The 21,987-nt window shown below is 37.4% G+C and overlaps 2 long non-coding RNA genes across 2 annotated transcripts in view; both read right to left on the bottom strand.

Annotated features, from left to right (window-relative positions):
* Positions 1-21,987, bottom strand: part of LOC126817148 (uncharacterized) — a 90,776-nt gene that overhangs the window by 42,733 nt on the left and 26,056 nt on the right. Inside the window, exon 2 of the long non-coding RNA XR_007678821.2 lies at positions 1,778-1,829. This is a non-coding gene — a long non-coding RNA (uncharacterized LOC126817148). The remainder of the gene's footprint in view (positions 1-1,777; positions 1,830-21,987) is intronic.
* On the bottom strand, positions 4,414-11,746 carry LOC126817183 (uncharacterized). Its single transcript, XR_007678837.2, has 4 exons — positions 10,278-11,746; positions 7,413-7,545; positions 6,638-6,713; positions 4,414-5,837 (listed from the first exon to the last, which is right to left on the bottom strand). It is a non-coding gene; the product is annotated as an uncharacterized LOC126817183 (long non-coding RNA).

Genomic DNA, 21,987 nt, shown 5'->3' with positions numbered 1-21,987 from the left:
CTAGAGGTCACGGTTTTTTTATCTGATTTTGATGAAACTTAATATATATGTTTATAACCCAAAAATCTCGATTCCTGCCAATATTGGTGGATATCGGACCGTAACTTCCTAGATTCATGAAATTCGGACCGAAATTTCCCGTCACAATCGCCACGCAAATATTGTAAAAGCATGTAATACCATGTGGAACCCTTTTGAGGTCACAATATTTGTCCGATTTAGATGAATGTTAAGTATCAAAGGATCTTGGATAAGTTAAATTTTGCTGCGCATCGAGCATACCCATTGCCTTTTAAGAGAAATGTGAAATATGTACAAAGTCATTGTCTGCGATATCACCCCGGTGGAAGCGGACGTTAAATAAGGCTATTTCACACAAATATGTACTAAGTTTGTGGACCTGCTTGGATGAGTTCGATTTTTGTATGCACCAGGCCCTAAGTTCTCAAAACATTCTCAGACTTAAGTTAAGAATTTACTCAAAATTGTTTGTCTTATAAAATATAGCCCTTTATAAAACTTTTGTTGTTTAAATGTATCAAATACACCAATTAGAAACTATGTGCAAAGTTTTGCGTTTCTGAATCACAAATATTTCTCATAAACAGTGATTGAAAGTTGAGTAAATTCTTAACTTAAATCTGAGAATGCTTTGTGAACTCGGGGCCTGACCTTCTATTCTAGATTCACAGTCCCAGTTTTTTTTTATACAGAAAGTGAAATATGTACGAAGTTTGTAGACCACCCCCACCCACTCCAAGATTTTGTCTTGACTCAGATAAAACTTAATAAATGTTTTAAGACGTCCAGCAACGAAAAATTTGAAAACATATTCCGGGAAACCCGATCTTTCATTTTTTGTATAGTGTACGAACGAAAGGCAATACACAATGTTCTGATCAGGATGTATGCTTAGCGTTCCTATTTATATATTAGGAAGTGCAGGGAGACTGTACTACACATAATTCACACAAAATCAGAGATACGGACAAAACGAATACTCTTCAAAAGAAGTAGGGGGGTATTCAGAAACAATACACAAATGCCGAAATGCATTGCTGTTTTTTTAGAGGTAACCAGTGTATGTTAATAACAGGCCAATTGCCCACACAAGAACATAAACAGTTCATATGGGCGGCTTATCTGACGGCGCCATTTCACTCGCAAAGAGATACTGTCAAAAGTGAAAATTGACGTTTTTAATTTTTGTCTTAATAATGAGTATTTCACCAATCTTCAGACATTCAACAATTCGTCGTGGCATGCTCCTAATTAACCGTCCAATCACGATTTGGGGCAATCTGAGGAATTCCTCTTGCAGTGCCGCGGCCAATTCTTACAGTGTTGTCGGTTGACGTTGACGTTGACGAACACGTCTCCCGATCAAATTAAACGTAACACACTAAAGCATAGATACGCTAAACCGATAGGAAAGCAAACATTGATAGGATAAACCAGCAAGCGGCAGTTTTCATCAACCCTTCCTTGAAGTGTCAAATTTGACAATGAACAGGTGTCTGGCGCTATTGCGTGTCGCATGTGCAGCTCAGTGGTTCTGATGGGGCGATACGTTCTTTATCTGTGAACATACACTCAAAGTATGTCAAGTGTACATGACTAATTATCATCTGAAAACCTGCTTATGTATTTGCATTTTAATATCCCCTACTTTTTTTAAGAGTATATTACGCAGAAATCACAAACAAACGCACAATTCAAATAAAGCGAATGGATCCGGGGGCTAGCCGTAAGTCAAACAAAAATAAACTGAACTTACCACATCTATCTTCCAAACTTCTTGCAGTATTAATACGACTGTAATGTGCTTTCTGTAATAAATTGGAATAAAGTATTGTATCATGTATAACAATGCTACTCGGGCCATTACAAAAAGTTAGTTTTCAACAGTCTATTTTCATTGCTGTTTTTTATAACTTCTCCTTGCATTCAATAACCCTGGGAATGATAAATGTAAATAATTATACATCAAAAAGTTTTCAAAAAGATAGAATCCAACAATTTTTAAATTGTTGGATTCTATCTTTTTAAAAACATTTTGATTAAAACACTATTTCAGTACAGGGGGTAGGAATACGGTCAACGGAAACAATCTGTAACAAGATAATTCATATCGTAACCACTTTATGTTTATAAAACCAGTTTTTTAAACAATGTGTCACGGTCTGTGATCAATAGACTGTGGAACCGGTACCAACAAACACAGAATGCTGATGATAAACCTAGAGTCACTACACCAAGCCCAGGATCGATACATTCGTACATAGGTCTTGCGAAAACGAGGACAAACGGCCAATCAGGAATTCGAGTTACACCCCAAACGATTAGAAATCGGCTACAATGCGCGACGACCGCGTGTTGTGCCTCCATTAACTAGCAAGTACATGGCAAACAGGCGTCAATGGTATAGGCAGCGTAGATGAGTCCAGATTTACTCTGGATTCCACCGATAGACGTGCTCGCGTTTGGAGGCGTGTAAATGAGCGTCATGCTAACGTTAACGTCAGACAGCATGACAGATTCGGGCGTGGGTTTGTTATGGTGTGGGGAGGAATCACCATGACTGGCAGAACGGACTTGCATATGGTTCAAGGAAGGGTCACTGGTGTATACTACCGTGACCACACCCTGGCAACGATAGGTCTGCCCTTTGCTCAACGTGCAGGTCGACGTTTCATCTTTCAAGATGATAATGCCCGTGCCCACCGCGCTCGTGTCGTAAATGGCTACCTCTATTGAGCATGTCTGGGACATGATCGAGAGACGTGTTCGTCGACGTCAACGTCAATCGAGAACACTGCAAGAATTGGTCGCGGCACTGCAACAGGAGTTGCACAGATTTCCTCAAATCGTGATTGAACGGTTAATTAGGAGCATGCCGTGACGAATTGTTGAATGTCTGAGGAGTGGTGAATTACTCATTATTAAGACAAAAATCAAAAACGTCCATTTTCACGTTTGACATTGTATATCTTTGCGAGTGAAATAGGGCCACCAGATAAGCCGCCCATACGAACTGTTTATGTTCATGTGTAGGCAATTGGCCTGTTATTAACATACACTGGTTACCTCTAATGAAAACAGCAGTGCATTTCCGCAGTTTTGTATTGTTTCTGAATATCCCCTACTTTTTTTGAAGAGTAAATATATAGCAATAAATTTAATGTCGATATTTTCGACAAAACCGACAAATATGGCATTAAAGTTGCAAAATACCCATCACAAAATAGTAATATACCAGATGTTACTCTATATAATGTATTCTATTCATAGGCATTGCAGTTTTTAACAATATGCAACGATAACGAACTATTTCTTTCTGGAATAATATATCTTCATTTTGAATGCATTGCTAAGGGTGGAACACAAATACGTTTTTTCAAACGAAATTTCGAAACTTCCATTTCGTTAGCGTACCAAGTTTAACATTTCTTTCAAATATAAACCTGAATATATATATTTTGTGCAGGGATATAATTGAATAATACCTATTTGTTCCTAAACTGTTCATTTTAACCGTTTAAGCGTATGTCTAATTCATTGCAGCAGATTTAATGTCTCATCTTTTTCCGACTGCTTGCTAACATAAATTATTTTTTCGTCTTGTGGAGAGCTTTAACTTTGTGCGCAATATAAGAACTCACTTAGGAGATAAACACTTCCTGATTCGTATTTAGAGGGGGTTTATTGTCCATTTAACCATGCTTGAATCATTAGAACACGAGACGCGACAGTTTGTTTCTAAACTTTTACCTTTTTAGCGTTTTCTTACACTGAAAAAAAACTTGTGTTGAAAGAACACAAACTTGTGTTAAATTCAACACAAGTTAGGTGTCTCTATTTAACAACACAAACTTGTGTTAAAACAACACAAAACTTGTGTTAAATGTTGAAACAACACAAAACTTGTGTTAAAATGTATCAAACAACACAAAACTTGTGTTAAAATGTATCAAACAACACAAAACTTGTGTTGAAACTTGTGTGAAATCTACACAATACTTGTGTTGAAACTTGTGTTGAAATTTCTGAAACTTGTGTTGAAATTTCTGAAACTTGTGTTGAAATTTCTGAAACTTGTGTGGTTTCATACAAACTTGTGTATAACCATCATCAAAAACTTGTGTTGTATTTTTCCCCAATTTATATCCAGCATAGCAACCTTTCTATGCAGGACCCCTCTCTTTGCTCTGTTAGACCTGTAAAGTTTGATAAAAGAAGGAAACAAAAAAAATTTTTGTAAGATTATTATTTATTCATAAAATCATAGGAAAAAGTAAATTAATACATCAAAACTAAATAGATATTTGAAATGTTAACAGAAAAACAGAGACTTCAATTCTAATACAAATTATGTTGTGTTATATATAATGACCCCTCCCCCCCCCCCCCCCACTTTACCCATCACAAAATATAAAATAGCTATTTAAATTGTTCTTTACCCCAAAACAAGAACTGAGAATATAAAGATATGTACACAGTATCCCTACCCCATACCCCAAAATATATAATTCAAATATATCTAAATTTAATAACATCCAAACTAAGCACTAATAAGATTAATTATGCACTAAATTGAAACAATTTCAAAAACTGAAAAATGCTACAAAATCACACTACAAGTGATTTGTGAGGCATCTAGAAATAACTAGCATACACAGAAAACTAACAAAAGAAAATTGCTCTATTTTGCAGGAGTAATAAAATGATGTAGAGCCTTTTCCTCATTAAAAAAAACCCAAACAAAATGAATATTTTATAAATAAAAGAAGCAAAGCATCAAGATTACAGGATTGAAATAAAAAAATATCATATGTACAAAAGATTTATATACAATCACAAGTCATAAGCCACAGTGGTTCAGTGAGCATAAGGCGTTGGCCGCGAAATTTCAACTGGATTTTCCGGCATAGTTCCCACTTTTCAGTGTTGGATATGGCAAGGGATAATTGGGTACAAGCCCAGAATCAAAAGAGAGAGAGACAGAGAGAAATGGGGTTTAACATCTACTCGACACAAACTAGATCATTTTGGGATTAACATATGGTTTAATTTTATTTCAATAATTCGCTAGCGCGTAGGGGTCTTTAGCAGTGGGAGGAAACCGGAGGTCCCGGAGAAAACCCACAAGATTGGACAGGCGACCCTACTCCTTGTCTACAACCGGGGATTCGAAACCATGCCAGTTGACTCAATGACAGGAGGCCGTATGATACAGCATGCACGTGCTAACCAATCGGCCATCCACCCCCACCCCCCAGAATTGAAACCAACCCAACTGCGTACACTTTGAAGAACCCTTGAAAATTGAATTATTTGAATCAATGACAGACCTTCTGATCAAATGTGTGCGTGTTAACCATTCGGCCCCCCTGGGTACCCTTTAAAGAACCCTTGACAGTTGAAATATTTGATATAAGGGTAGGGTAGAATCACTCTAAAAACACAGAAAAGCAGGATATTAAAACGTATTTCATTTCATAAGCAAGGGAAAGTCACCTTAATGTAGGTCAAGGTTTTTTGTAATTCTGGGTGTATTTGATCTACATTTGGTTTCTAGTAATGCCTATTAAATACTTTATGATTTCCGACCAAATTCTAAGTGATTTATATGTCAGTTTACTTGCTATATTATACATACATATTTGAAGAGAATTAAAACCTAATTGTGTTTTGGAAGAAAATTTAACATTAATAACAAAAAATAAATATTTAAAAATTGGGTCAAATGCATTCTTTCCCAGAAGTATAAAATAAATTGATGCTTGGGTTCTCTTGTTGTTATCATACACCAAATACTCTTTCAAGGGTGTTCCAGCCTAAAAAATAAAAAGTAGGCAATAAGAATACAATGTTTAAATAAACAATTTATTTTGCCACATCGAGACTGAGTCTCTATTTGGTTTCAACTTTGCGTAACACTTATTGTGTCTTGTCCACTTAAAGACCCAGGCAGATTATTATGCTCAAATCAAATGGGTTAAAAGTCAGAAAAATGAAATGAAATGGGGTTTAACGTCCTACTGTTCTGCTCCTATACTGGGCTAATAATGACGGGCATATGCCACACAGTGTACTATGAGGGAATTTTTGCCCGGGCAGCGGCACTATCATCTATTCTTATATCGAATTCCAACTGCCAGGGGATCTTTTACGTGCATTCCAATATTCGTCTCATCGGAAGGACTAGACAGCTGTCATTGTCAGGCCAAGTCAGAAAAAAGTCTTGAGATTTGGGACTGAAGTCTCATAATAGGTCAACTATTCACCCGGTTCATACATGTATTGTCTGCAAATCCAGATTCCCTACTACATCATTGGCAGCACCTATTTACTTGGCAATGTCTAATTATTTTTGGACCCATTCTTATTTTATTTCCATTGACAACAAATTGGATATTACCCTTTAAAATCTATTGAAATCTATTTGAAAAGTAAAATATTGTCCATCATTTTTTTACTGCTATTTACTGTAATGGATGTGATTGGCAAAAATCAAGCATGCCAAGTACTTGAAATAGCTGAGTCCTAGGCATTGCCCCAAGAAGAATAACTAGATTACCAAGCAAGTGTATAGAACTAGTTGATGATTAAAAATACAAATATGTATGTTACTTACATTTTACCTGATTATCAAGCTCTGTGAGAAAAAGTTTCCATAATATGAATAGCCATTTTCAACTGTCTTGATCTTTCTGATGTAGTTAACGGAGAAAAAAAACATACTATGTATTAGTTGACTTAAATCGACTCGACAGTTAAAAGATGAAAGTTTTAATTTAATTACATTGTATTGTAATGTGTTGGTTTGCTTTGTCACAGATGAGACAAAATGAAAAAAATGAAATGGAATGGGGTTCGGCGTCCTACTGTTCAGCTCCGACTGGGCTAATGAGGTTGGGCATATGCCATACAGTGTGCTATGAGAGAAATTTTGCCGGGTACCGTGACCCTAAGGCCTACTCTTGTATCAAATTCTAACTGCCAGGGGCTATTTTACATGCACGCCAATGTGTACACAGGACCACGTTTTTTTGTTCAATCTGAACGACTAGACAGCTGTCCTTGTAAGGCCCTCCGTTCTGCATTGTCTTACTGCAAACCCGCGACCTTAAAATATGCGAACCAGTGTCTAACCCACTTGGTCACCGTAGGTCCCCACAGATGAGATAGTCATATCTACATGTATCTGGACATAAGTAAGATTCTGTCTGTGCACATACATGTACTTCACAGTTTTACTATACTAAACTGAATTTTAAATTCCAAATAATAAAATGAAATTAAGGTTTATGTCACATCAGCTCCAACCGGGCTATATTGTGCCAAACACATTATGGTGAGATTCTAAAATACCACAACAACAATCTTTTCTATTAGAATTGAACACTCACCCTCAAAAAACAACTATGAGAAATCATAGGTGCTCAAATCACCATTTCTTCAGCTCTTTTTTTTCCCATATTTGGGTTTTTTGACTTATTTTATTATATGATCTTTGATTTGCTATGGCATCTAATATGGAAACTGAAAAATATAAATATGTGACATGTAATTAACTGTTTAAGATACCTTACCATATACAAACTGTGTGATATCTAAAACCATTTGAATCCCGAAGATCTTACCGAAGCCGTGAAAATCTGTTTTAATAACCCTTGTTTGTCATGTGACTGGACTGTCACAGTAATTAGAAGAGAGCCATGTGGCTTAGTGTGTAAGGCACTGGCTTGCTACCCGAGAGTTTGTAGGTTTGCTCCCAGTGTTGACCGAGAAAGCTCATTTGGATTTTTTAGCATGGATTCCCTGTCTAGTCGTCATGGTGGCTAAGTGGGTAAGACGCTGGCTCGCTAGCCTGGAGGTAGGGTGTTCGATCCCTGCATTGGCCGAGAAAGTTCACCCAGATTTTCCGGCGTGGTTCCCCCTTGTCAGTGATGCAGGATGGAGGGCCTGACAAGGACAGTTGTCTAGTCATTCGGATGATACGAAAAAACGAGGTCCCGTGTACACGTTGGCGTCCACGTAAAAGATCCCTTGACAGTTGGAATTCGATACACCGCAGTGCCGCTGTCCGGGCAAAATTTCCCTCATAGCACACTGTGTGGTGTATGCCTGTCTTCATTAGCCCAGTTCGGAGCAAAATAGTAGGACGTTAAACCCCATTTCATTTCTAGTAGTTTCAATGGAACACAAAACCTGAGGTCCAATTGGCGTGCATTTAAGCCGATAGTATGGTAGTTGGAATTTGTTGGCTGTAGCACCCGTGTCACAGTTCGACTGCTAGTTTGTGATACCCACTCGATATAAATGAGTGGTGATTGGCTAATGAATTCTAAAATCAGACGAATGCTTCGGCGAAGCGGACAGCAGGACACACCACTCAAATACAATTCGACCAAATATATTAAACATGTTTGATTCGGGCGTATGTCAGTGGATAAACTAGGTGAAGTTTAGCGCCAATTGATTCAGCCGAATCCTTTGGCTAGTTTATCCAGTACTGACGATTTAAGTTTGTACTTTCTTTATATGCAAATATAACATTTGAAAGAGGCTGTAGGCCTACTTTCTTTATATGCAAATATCTTATTTGAAATAGGCCATTATTATGTGATTCCCCACTTGAATGTGACTAGGAATAAGGTCGCCTGTCCAGCCTTGTGGGTTTTCTCCGGGTCCTCCGGTTTCCTCCCTTTGCTAAATACCCCTAGGGTGTATTCGAAACAGTGTTCCGGTGCAGAGAACGGACGGAGAATGGGTTCTTGTCGGACTTGAGCAGTCTGGAATGCGTTCACGAACACGTTCCCGTTCTCAAATCCCACACTACCTCATAGCTGGTGTGAGGGAGAACAAACATGGTCGACGCATCGATAACTGCTGAGAAAACAGCATCATGGGTGCATTTATTAATTTAAAAGTTTAATACCGTTCGAAAATTGGATGTAGTATGTGGCCAGTATAACATCAAATAAGTTAGGTTGCCAGGCAACGAAACATATGCCCACAGCAGTTTAATCGTTTGCTCAGTCAACAGGGATTGTCGCATATTCATTCTTTTGTAGGTAATGTGGGCATTTACAAGAAAAGATTATAATTTTTGTCGTTTGTGGGTTTACAAAGGTTCTACAAACTGAAACAAGGGCCTTAATTGTTGAAATTTGACAGATTTTTTTGTTTTGTGTTTTACTAATTTAAATAATGCATACAAATCGGATGATAATTTTGTTGTCCGCGCGTTCACAAGGTTCCAAAAAGTGAAACAAGGGCCACAACTCTAGACATAATTCACGGAAATCGCAGAAATTTAATAGACGTCTTCGTTTTACTAATTTAATAGATGCAAATGAATTTCACAAAGTGAAACAAGGGCCATAACTCCAGAAGAAACTAACGGAAATTATTGAAATTAAATAGGATTCATCTCATTAAAATAAACAACATATCAATTTCAAAATAATCAGGTCTGTAGACGACGGACAACCTACGGACGAGGGCGATGACAATATGCGACCACATTTCCATGTGGTCGTATCAAAAGGTGATGTAATCGTCATCCAAAGAATTGAAAAGGAGTAAAATGGAGTCATAATTTATCATAAGTATGCCTAATAGCGAAGTCAATACCAAACAAGTTATCGTAACAGATTGTATAAATTTAATTCATCTTGTTACCATGGATACCGTTCTCTCATGTTCGAGACTCATGAAAGTGTTTTCATGTTCTTCAGCCGTTCTCGAACCTGCGCGAACACTGTTTCTAATACACTCCTACGGTACGCGCAAGCAAATCATTCAAATAAAATTGAACAATATTAGCCTCAAAATTACCTAGCGCCAGTAAGTATAAAGGATCTATCCGACAAACACTAACAACAACTCTAGGTTTATGCAGAATTAATATAACACAACATACACAGATGGCAATAGAATGAGACAGTGTTCAGGAAAAGGGCGGAAACGGAAGAAGACTACCCGTCCTACTTGATTCTAGGACATAAAGCATGGGCCTACTTGATTCGACCTTGTCTGCGATATCACCTCGGTGGAAGCGGACGTAAAATACAACTAACCCATCATTGATTCGACCAATTTAATACAAGGAAATGAATGGCATAGTTTGTGTCAAGTGAATTTAGTGAATTTTAAACCCCATTTACTCGCCCTCTCTCTACAGAGATAAATACTTTTCCTGTTACATACAATAACAATTATTGGCCATTATTTAAAAAATATATTAAAAGGAAATGAAATTCTGTTACCTGTTTTTCTTTGTGTAGTACATATGCTAACATCAATGACTGGAAAAAAAATAACGAAACTGTAGAGAAACTTCTGAATCATTGAAAGTCTAATTATTAGGCCTACACATTGATGACATTGATATAAAAAAAAGGCTGATTTGTTTGTTGTTGTTTTTTTCTTTTACAGAAATATTAAGATTACATTTCAAATAAACAACTAACACAAAAGTTAGTATCTAGCTATAGTCCATGTCTGGATATACATTTCTCCTTTTTTTTTGGCCCGAACGTCTATAAAAATCAAAGATGGCGGCCAATAATTGCAACCGGGCATTACTATAAAATCAAGACAGATTCTTACCTGCTGGTCCTAGTCGGGGGTTTCTTGCAATTATAAGTATTTGAACAACGGTGTAGCGCCGATTAGCTAATAATAATTAAGCACGATTTCAGAAAAATTAAGACAGATTCATTAGATTGCTGAATTAGCGGAACACTTTTAGAACACATCAAAAAAAATTTCTTTGTGGCGCCATTATATAAATAGAATTTCGGTGCAGTCAGTGGCAGTGGTTCTAAATCTGACTGTTTTAAACGAAACGAATTATTATATACATAGAAGCAATATATACATGCTAAATTAAATACACGGTTTTATTTTTTGTAAAAATTTACAAACCTGCGGTCTGGTATTCTATGTGACCATTATAATTTTTTTTTTAAAAATATCACGGCTAAAGCACTCTGTTGATGCTAACGTCACTACATCTAACTGAATGTCGCTGATATAATATCAAAGAAAGAATTTGTCGCAATGACTAAAGTATAGATACTTCTTCTTAGTTAGTTGTATTTTACGCCCGCTTCCACCGAAGTGATATCGCAGACAAAAAGTATAGATAACTTGGAGAACCATTATATCAATAAGTCGATTATGAGATACACGTGGATGATCAATTAAATTTGATTGGTTACTTTTCAGTTAACCAATACTGTCCAATTTCGATTACATCAACCAATTACATTATTAAGAGTTTTACTCATTTTTTTTGTTCATTGCACATTGAATCAATTTTCGAAAACACCAGGGTGCTGAAAATCACATGTACACTATATATTCATTTGGTCTATCAGTTTATTGGGTCAATAAAAAAAGACAGACATTTTAACTATACAGACAACTTAACACCAATTAACATTCAAGTCTGTCTGGCAATTGTCTGATTAATTGGTACTCACTCCCTTCCAGTGATTTTCGAGATGTAAATTAAGCCCTTTATTACTTTTCTTAAAACTTGACGACTCCCGAATTCAGACTTTGTATGGAGTTTTTTTCTTAAAAAGAAAACAAATCGTGGAAGGTACACATTACTTGTGTTAATGATATGAAAAAACACACAAGATTTTATAAATCGACACAAGTTTGTGTTAATGCAATGCAAAACAACACATAACTTGTGTAGATTAGTTTTAACACAAGTACTTGTGTTGAGATCCAACACAAGTGTTTTTTCAGTGTATCTGGCTTATCAATATTGGTGAATAACGAGAAACAAGTAGCTCGATCTTCGATATTGACAAATGTCAAAAAACGAGCTACTCGTTTTTCGATATTCAAACTTGGTTCTCAGAAAAGCAGATTTGATGAATGTATATCTACAGATGAATGTATGTTTCCAAAACACATTAATTTAGGTTTCTAAAACGAACTAAAGATATTACATGTATTAATGGGGATGTCTGTGCATTGGATTCACATAAAAACTACACCTTCTCCTTGGTTTTTTTGATATTGGCGAATGTCGAATATCGAGCTACTCGATCGGGATTCCAATGGAAGACAAGAGACAACAAGAGCCAAGCACAACTGTCAAAGATAAAAGAATAAAATCATTAGAATTAAAGATAAAGAGATTAAAGTTAGAAGAAGAATTAGCTAAACTACAAGAAGGGGAAGAGATAAGTGTGGAGAGAAAACATGAAAAATCTTCAAACAATGATGAGATAATTGAAATCAACAATCAAGAACAAGGCACTCCATCACAAAGAAATAAAGATGAACCAAATAAAAGAAATGAAGATATCCTCAATTTAGATGAAAGATCAACAATGAAAATGATGATGGAGTCCCAAGCAAAATTTATGAAAGAAATTGTAGATCATCAACAGAAGAATGCCATGGCTTTAACTTTACCTAGTACAGTGGTACCTGTTTACGACGGCGACCCACTTACCTATATCACTTTCATTAGGTCTTTCGAGAACATAATTGAGAAGAAAACACAGGATGATTCCACAAGATTACACTATTTATTGCAATATACCAATTCCAATTTACAAGATCATCTAAGATGATGTCTAAACATGGACCCGACTGAAGGCTATGAGAAAGCTGTGAGGAAAGCTGGGCCGTGCCACCATAATTTATTGTTTATTAGATCTACAGCTTTACAACCGCGAGATACAATATCACTAGGATTGTTCGATGAAGGTATATAACTCCAATCATCAGTAGATGATAAACTTCGTATTCTGTGACTCGATTGTGAACGAATTGCTTGAATTCTTTGGAAACATTCTTAATCCAACTTAAAGCTACTATAGAATCAGACAAATAGAAAGTTTTAAAGTCTATCTTGTCACTTAAAGCTTCACGAATACTACTAGCTTCACGAATACTACTAGCTAATCTGACGGAGACTAAACAGGCAAGCAGTTCGAGACGTGGTATTGTCATTTTCATTGTAAGTACTACTCGGGATTTCGACGCGATCAGGTTACAATGAATCTTACCAGATGAATGAATACAGCGGATATACGCACAACAACCGTATGCTCGTTCGGATGAATCGCTAAATACATGTAATTCTATAATAGCATCACTGAATAAATCAGAACAAATACAGCGCTTAATAATAACAGAATTAACATCACCTAAACTACGTACTAGTTCTAACCAATAATTAGTAAATAAATCATCCAATGGGTTATCCCATTCTAAATGTTGTTTACACAATGTCTGGAAACATAATTTAAATAATAATACAATAGGAGCAATAAGACCTACAGGATCGTAAAATTTCGCAGTAAGTAATAGTTATTAGCACACTTTCCGAGGTGTATCGGTGAATATCAGGACAGTTTTGGTCGAGGGGCCCAGCCGAGGCGGCTCCCGACCAAAACTGTCCTGATATTCACCGATACACCGAGGAAAGGTGCTAATAAGTTACTTACATCACATTTCTATCGAGTATTGTGAAGCAAAATGTGAAAAATAGTATTTATTATCGAGTCGTTTCAACCGAAAAGTGACAAATACTTTCTGCTCTTTCATTTATCCCTTTCTGAGCCTCACGTTACATTTCATGGTAGAATGATTTCGCAGTGGAGAGACGACCTGAGTAGTATTTACACGTGCGTCTTGCTATGATACTCTGAGCGTAAAACAATCACGTGTTTGTTTAGACCACATCGTCAAAACAACTTGTCTATGGCGTAGAGGGCTGCGATATTATTAAATGTAGTGTAAAGGAAATGCGAACCGTGGGTCATTCCTGTTGAAAGTATGCATCGGCGGATGGTTCTTCCGTTGAAATTTATTTGTAATAAAGTTTATGACTTTCTAGGCATTTTTGTTCACCCTGCTTATTTTCAATGCCTGTGAAGTGTCCAGCAAGAGAACTGCGCCTTCTATCATCACAATTAATTAAAATAATTATTCGATATTCTAATTTATATATTTTGCATATTAATATAAATCAAACCAAATTATGAAATAGATGCCAATTGATATGTATAATAATTGATTTTTGTAATATGTTGTTATGTTAATTTAATGTCATTGTATATGTTTTTGAACTGCCATGTAGTTCCCCCCGGTTTGTTTTGTTACTATGATTTTGACTAGTTGTTGCATGTACATTATCCTTGTGCATTGTATAGAACCATCGTTATCAGTTGCGATCTGGATCGGACTAAACGTCCGCTACTTATTGCTTGATAGGTATCTAAAACAGTATAAAAGTATCGGTGTATCAGAAATGAACAGTACTCTTTCTGTATATTTCTGATACACGGATACTTTTAAGCATGTATTGAAAATAAACAGGACAGTTTTATCAAAGGTTGCCAGTGGCAACGGGCAGAAGTGGGATGTAACACTAAGTACAGCACGTTTCGTAACTCTATCATCTTTGACACTAGATTCTACACTACTTAAGATTTTCTCAAATTCAAATTGAAAGGTGTCTGCACGACAGTTCCACTTTTGACCTAACACACTAAGACTGTCATAGTTAGCATTTTGAAGAAACAGACTATAACTACGATCTTCTTTTATACAACGGACATTGTTGTGAACACTATTACTATATTTCAGGAAATACATCACTTTCACATAACAATTTCAAAAGAGCGGGTGAATTACTGACCCATTTTCGTAAATTAAAACCCCCACTCTGCAAACCTAACTTTACTTGTTTGCACATTTCGAAAGCTGACTGAACATCAGAGAAACCGGATGCAAAATCAACTACATACAATGATCTCAGAGTTCTATGTACAAAGTCTAAATCATAAGGAAAATGAAGGTTAAGGGGGTGTCTAATAGTTGCATTCAAAATAAAAGGATTAAATCTAAAAATCTGAACTAAAGGTTCGTCTTTAAAGGGATCATCTACCCATAAAAATCTTAGGAAATCTCTATGCTCTGGGGCTATAAGAATATTCAGAAATGCTTTCTCTATATCAGCTAATACTGCAATAGAATTCAATCGAAATCTTAACAATATATCAAAAATAAGGGGATTCAATGAATGACCTGAAAATAAACAGTCATTTAAACTTAAACCACCAGAAGGTTTGGCGGAGGCGTCGTATACCACTCTAAGCTTAGTTGTATCTTTATCAGGACGTAAGACCTCTCTGTGAGCTAAATAATGAACATTACCTGGATTAGATATTTGACAGTTAGGAACATTGCTAATAATGCCTGTACTCAATTGCTCATTAATAATTCTATTGTATTCTCGTAAAACATCGGGCTTCTTTTTTAATCTATACAATAAGGAACTTAAACGCTTTGAAGATTCAAAATAACCATCAGATAAAATAGGAGAATAATCCTTAAATGGAAGCTTTACTTCATACCTTTTAAATGACTCATTAAAGTGAACATCTTCAATAAAATCTGAAAGAACACTGGACTAATCTTTTCTTATACCTATTGTTTCAAAATCCCAAAACTTTGATAATTCGTTCTTAACTAAATTAATATCACTAGTACTATGGCTTTCAGCTGAAATATGCAATACATGTGTGGATGATAGATTAACAGTACAACCATTATTGAAATTACAATTATTCAATGGGCTTGATATTATCCAACCTAATCTAGAATTAAGGGCAACGGGACTTGGAGGCTCCCCCCGCCTAAGGTCTCCATTAAAGAAATTCCAATAATAATCTGCACCTATAAGTATATCTACATGAAAATTAGGAGTTCTGGATGGATTGGCAAGTGTTAGACCCTGTAAATGAGGATATTTATCTATTGCAATTGGAATACATTGATCACTAACGGAACTACAAATATTAGGAACACAATAAGCTTTTACATAAACTTCCATGCCATCATTACAAGTTACTGCCAATTGAACAATATCTCGTAAATTACTGGAGTACAAGGTTGAAGCGGTACTGGGTTTTGATTTAGGCCTAAATTCAAACTTCTTGTTAAAACTATTAAAACTGGAACCAACGACAGGAGCAGGTTTGGTTGTCATTAAGTCTATTCTCTTGCGGGCCTCTAACTCACTCTTAAAAGTTGACAATAAATCATCAATACCCCACTTTTCTTGACTGGATTTTCTACTAATAATTAATCTTAAATCTTCCGGAATCTTGTTCAAAATTATAGGAATCAATACTGTGCCATAACTTTCTGAACTAATACCCAAGGACTTCAAGCTTCTAATGTGTACTTCTATAGAATCATATAAAGTTCTAAGTTTTCTTAAATCATGACTATTCGCGGCTGTAGGTAAACTCAAGAGGGCATCTATATGACTAGAAATTATTATCTGCTTATTGGCAAAACGATCGGACAAAATATTTACAGCTTCATCATAATTATCACCGGTTAGTGCCTTACCGGCTACACAGTTCAAGGCTGTTCCACTCAACAGGCTTCGTAAATAATTAAACTTGTCAACTTTAGAAATTTCTGTATTTTCATGAACAGCTGTCTTAAAACTTTCCCAGAAAGACTGCCACGATTTAGGATCTCCATTAAACTGGCCTAGGATTAGTTTGGGTAGTTTTGCTCTGTGTACCTGTCCTGTATTGTCGCGATCACCGTTATTACTTTGATTTGACAAGTCAAGGTCGTGTGAATCTGTTGACGAATGGGAGGCAACACCATTTTGACGAGCGTTGGTTGGGGCATAACCATCGGATCCATGGGGTAAGACATTGGAGATTTTCAAATTTCCCAGGACCAAATCTATATCTACTATATTACTGGCGATTAACTCTTGAAATTCACTTGTTTAACAGATTTCGTTGACAATCTCTTCCTCGATCTCTAATCCATCCAAGATAACTGCATCCAAACTTGCCAATTTAGTTTTCTTTTCTTTTAAAACTTGCTTGTAGCCCCCTAAACGGTGTATTTCTGTGGAATCTCCACGGCGAACACATGAAATAATTTCTTTCACAGTTTGTGTGCATTTTCGTAAGTAAGCTCTATGCCCACCTCTCTGAAAACTACACTTCTTGATCATCTCTGTCCTTGGACGGGGGGTTGGGTGGCTGAATGGTTAGCGCGTGCGCGCTGTACCATAAAGTCTGTCATTGAGTCAACTGGCGTGGTTTCGACTCCCCGGTTGTACGTGGCAATGAGTAGGGTCGCCTGTCCAACCTCGTAGGTTTTGGTTTTCTCCAGGGCCTCCGGTTTCCTCTCACTGCTAAAGACCCCTACGCGCAAGCGAATTATTGAAATGAAATTAAACCATGTGTTCTTCCCGAAATGACCTAGTTTGTGTCGAGTGGACGTTAAACCCCATTTCTCTCTCTCTCTCTGTCCTTGGACGCCATTTTGGAACTGATATCGCTAAAAAATTAATGGTACACTAATTACTTCTGTTGTGATTTTGCCCTGTATAATACAGATGTCCGTCAAGATAACCGGGACTACTTCCACCGATCCACGTAGCAGCGGCTCAGATTATGTTTAGACTCAAAATAGGTAACATTGTTAGTTTATGCGGACGCCTTACATGCCAAGCGGGGCTTGGATAATATACACTCGACACTACAAATGGTAGTATGGTAAAAACAACTTATATTTAACAAGGGGAGAAGGATAAAATATTATATTGCTTTTCATCTGTATACATCTACTAATAGAATAGATTACACTAGATAGATTGAAACTTTATTGACTGCGAGTTGCACGTGCAGCTCTTATGCAACACATGTTTATTGAAGTGACACTTTGTTTACGATTACCTCGCCATGTTTGATGTTTCCCCTTATTTGTAAGGAGATGGTGATAAAAACATGAAATCATCATGGCTAGATGGGTGACATATTCCACCGTCGTCCACGGGTGGCAATTCCATATCCCGTCAGTTTTATACGGGTAATAGTCCATTCAACCGATCCCAACGGTGTTATAATATTCCAGAGTCATTGTTCTTTGATGGCTATTCCAACTGGCCTAGTTTTGCCAATAAATTTATCAGGTTTGCCATAGCACAGGCATGGTCCGACCAAGAGTGTAGGGAACAGTTGTTCTTTTGTTTAAAAGGATATGCGGTCGATGTTCATAGAATAGTCCTTTCACGGAATGGTAATTTGACATGCTTTGAACTCATGACAAAACTTGAGAAATGTTTCAGTCGTGCAGAAATGTCTCGGGCCGCAAACCCATTTGACAATCAATCATCGGTCCAAAGAATTAGTTGTAGGCGTAATGATAATCACAGAAATCACAGAAAATTACTTCGTCCAAAATAGAGCAGCGCTAGGACAGGATGGAGCAAACTTGTACCGACATCATCAATAAAATTGATAAATTAAATGATCAGTTGAATCAGTTAACCGATATTTGTAATTCCTCAGAAAGAACTCATCGGTCAGGTGCAATAATTGCCTAATGCGGAAACTCCAGTCTTCAAGTTTATTCCGAAGAATTTAACATGTGACCTTGTCCATGAATGTTCTGCAATGGACGAATTAAAACTTGAATTCGATCAAGCAGACAAGCCTTGTGTCCCAAGTTTGTCCAGTGATTCAGCTGTCGAGATGTCCGAGGATAACACTTTGACTACCAACGGGTCGGATAGACGCGGGATGATCGCCAGTTTCGACTCCCCGGTTGTACGTGGCAATGAGTAGGGTCGCCTGTCCAACCTCGTAGGTTTTGGTTTTCTCCAGGGCCTCCGGTTTCCTCTCACTGCTAAAGACCCCTACGCGCAAGCGAATTATTGAAATGAAATTAAACCATGTGTTCTTCCCGAAATGACCTAGTTTGTGTCGAGTGGACGTTAAACCCCATTTCTCTCTCTCTCTCTCTCTGTCCTTGGACGCCATTTTGGAACTGATATCGCTAAAAAAATTAATGGTACACTAATTACTTCTGTTGTGATTTTGCCCTGTATAATACAGATGTCCGTCAAGATAACCGGGACTACTTCCACCGATCCACGTAGCAGCGGCTCAGATTATGTTTAGACTCAAAATAGGTAACATTGTTAGTTTATGCGGACGCCTTACATGCCAAGCGGGGCTTGGATAATATACACTCGACACTACAAATGGTAGTATGGTAAAAACAACTTATATTTAACAAGGGGAGAAGGATAAAATATTATATTGCTTTTCATCTGTATACATCTACTAATAGAATAGATTACATTAGATAGATTGAAACTTTATTGACTGCGAGTTGCACGTGCAGCTCTTATGCAACACATGTTTATTGAAGTGACACTTTGTTTACGATTACCTCGCCATGTTTGATGTTTCCCCTTATTTGTAAGGAGATGGTGATAAAAACATGAAATCATCATGGCTAGATGGGTGACATATTCCACCGTCGTCCACGGGTGGCAATTCCATATCCCGTCAGTTTTATACGGGTAATAGTCCATTCAACCGATCCCAACGGTGTTATAATATTCCAGAGTCATTGTTCTTTGATGGCTATTCCAACTGGCCTAGTTTTGCCAATAAATTGATCAGGTTTGCCATAGCACAGGCATGGTCCGACCAGGAGTGTAGGGAACAGTTGTTCTTTTGTTTAAAAGGATATGCGGTCGATGTTCATAGAATAGTCCTTTCACGGAATGGTAATTTGACATGCTTTGAACTCATGACAAAACTTGAGAAATGTTTCAGTCGTGCAGAAATGTCTCGGGCCGCAAACCCATTTGACAATCAATCATCGGTCCAAAGAATTAGTTGTAGGCGTAATGATAATCACAGAAATCACAGAAAATTACTTCGTCCAAAATAGAGCAGCGCTAGGACAGGATGGAGCAAACTTGTACCGACATCATCAATAAAATTGATAAATTAAATGATCAGTTGAATCAGTTAACCGATATTTGTAATTCCTCAGAAAGAACTCATCGGTCAGGTGCAATAATTGCCTAATGCGGAAACTCCAGTCTTCAAGTTTATTCCGAAGAATTTAACATGTGACCTTGTCCATGAATGTTCTGCAATGGACGAATTAAAACTTGAATTCGATCAAGCAGACAAGCCTTGTGTCCCAAGTTTGTCCAGTGATTCAGCTGTCGAGATGTCCGAGGATAACACTTTGACTACCAACGGGTCGGATAGACGCGGGATGATCGCCAGTTTTGAAACCGCCAAGGCATCGAACGGTTTCACTAACACCGATTTATACGGTGATGTGACAAATATCACCACCCCGGGGGTGATCAAAAGTTCCTGGATACCGTTGCAACCGGTGTCATTCCAAGAATCGACTCAATCGATTCCGCGAAAATTGACGTAACTTGCGGATTTACATCGGCGTCTATCCACAGTGATCGTTCAGATTCTATAAGTCAGTTTAATTTTAAAGCTCAAAGTCAACAAGTATCAAATACCGGAAGAAAGAGGGCCATACTATATACCGGAAAATACCGGAAAACAACCGGAAAACAACCGGAAAATACCGGAAAACAACTGGAAAACACCATTTTATACTGAATACCGGAAAACACCGGAAAAACACTAAATACCGGAAAACATCCTATATACCGGAAAACACCCTAAATAGGTAACCCGGAGCCTGGTCCTCTGTGTGCGGTTTTGGACCAAGTGAGCGCCGATGAAGGAAGGTCAAGGTCATTACGAATTTCGTTTTACAAATAGCCCCCCCCCCCAAAAAAAAAAAAAAAAAATTTCCAATTTTTTTTCTCCAAAATTTTGTTGATGCCTATTATGTTTTGAATGATTTAAAAGACGCAATCAGTCTACCTCCATCATTGACCATATTTTATTTTGTATTTTAATTTTAGTTTTCAGTAAATTTCAGTAGATTTCAGTGTTTCAGTATTTCAGTAGATTAAACAGCCCTCTGAGGGCCCCGTTTTATGCCGGTTGCGCCGGTCTCCTGATTCTTACTAGTAACGCTGGCATCAGGGTTGTACGAATTAGCGGAAGGCACGATTAGGCAAAATCCTCCCTAGGTAACAAAAAATCGCATCATAAAACAGCAAGTTTCATCAAAAGCGAGTTAATAAATCTCTGAATAGTTCGAGTTGAAGTTCCAGGTTTAACCGCTATGTGTCCTAATCACCAAACGAAATGGATGCCACGCAATTCTCGGACAGGCTGTAATCTGAAAAGTGTCTATCCTTTCCAAGAGCTATCCATCTCGTTGGAAGGGCTAAAAATCTACTTGTTTCTGAGCTTACTTTCATTCCAGGGTCAAATATAATCACTTGAACCATAATAATATTCAACATATTCCATCATATTCCGAGGGCCGCACACAGAATTTTTTTCTTGATTACTTTTCGAGCTTTTTTCCCCAACTCGTTGACCAGTTTTCCTTGAGAAAACCCCAACTTTCGCCCAATTGTCCATGAGAAAACTACATATTCTATCTTACTGCATTGACGGGAAGTGGTAAGCTGGGCGTCTGTGAAAAGGGTTGATCGATAAATTTTCAAGGAAGCAATTGTTGTTTTTGTTTGTGAAATAGAGGACTCTAGCCGATGAGGCTACTTCCCCCCCCGAGAACCTCAGGTAACCAATTTATTTTATGTACTACTATCGTAATAAAACATTACTATGTTAACCACTTCCTGGTGGCTGAAGACTTACACCGAATGCGTATTCGGAAAAAAAATGTCCCCGAGAAAATGTTTTTTCCGACAATCGATATTCGAGATGTCTTCTGTTGCACAAATTATGCTGCACTGTGTAAGAACTTGCATCCTTTGATCTGAAGATTGTAGATGGAAAAGTATCATTTTCACTTTTTCAAAGTAAACCTGCATTTTCGTATATCATCCCGTAATTTGTGATTAATGACAATGACTGTGGAAATAATATGAGTTGCGGAACGGAAGATCTATGTTCGTCACGTGACTGGACAAATCCATCCCCGTCCCACCCTGACGATGATCCCTCTGTGCCCGAGATTTTTTTTAGAGAGCGCGCCGCGCCGCTCCGGGAGGGATCATCGTCAGGGTGGGACGGGGGG

The sequence above is a fragment of the Patella vulgata genome, chromosome 4 (assembly GCF_932274485.2).
Source record: "Patella vulgata chromosome 4, xgPatVulg1.2, whole genome shotgun sequence".
Taxonomy (NCBI): Eukaryota; Metazoa; Mollusca; class Gastropoda; family Patellidae; genus Patella; species Patella vulgata.
Note: the sequence above shows the minus strand (reverse complement) of the source record. Positions and strands in the feature narration are given on the sequence as shown.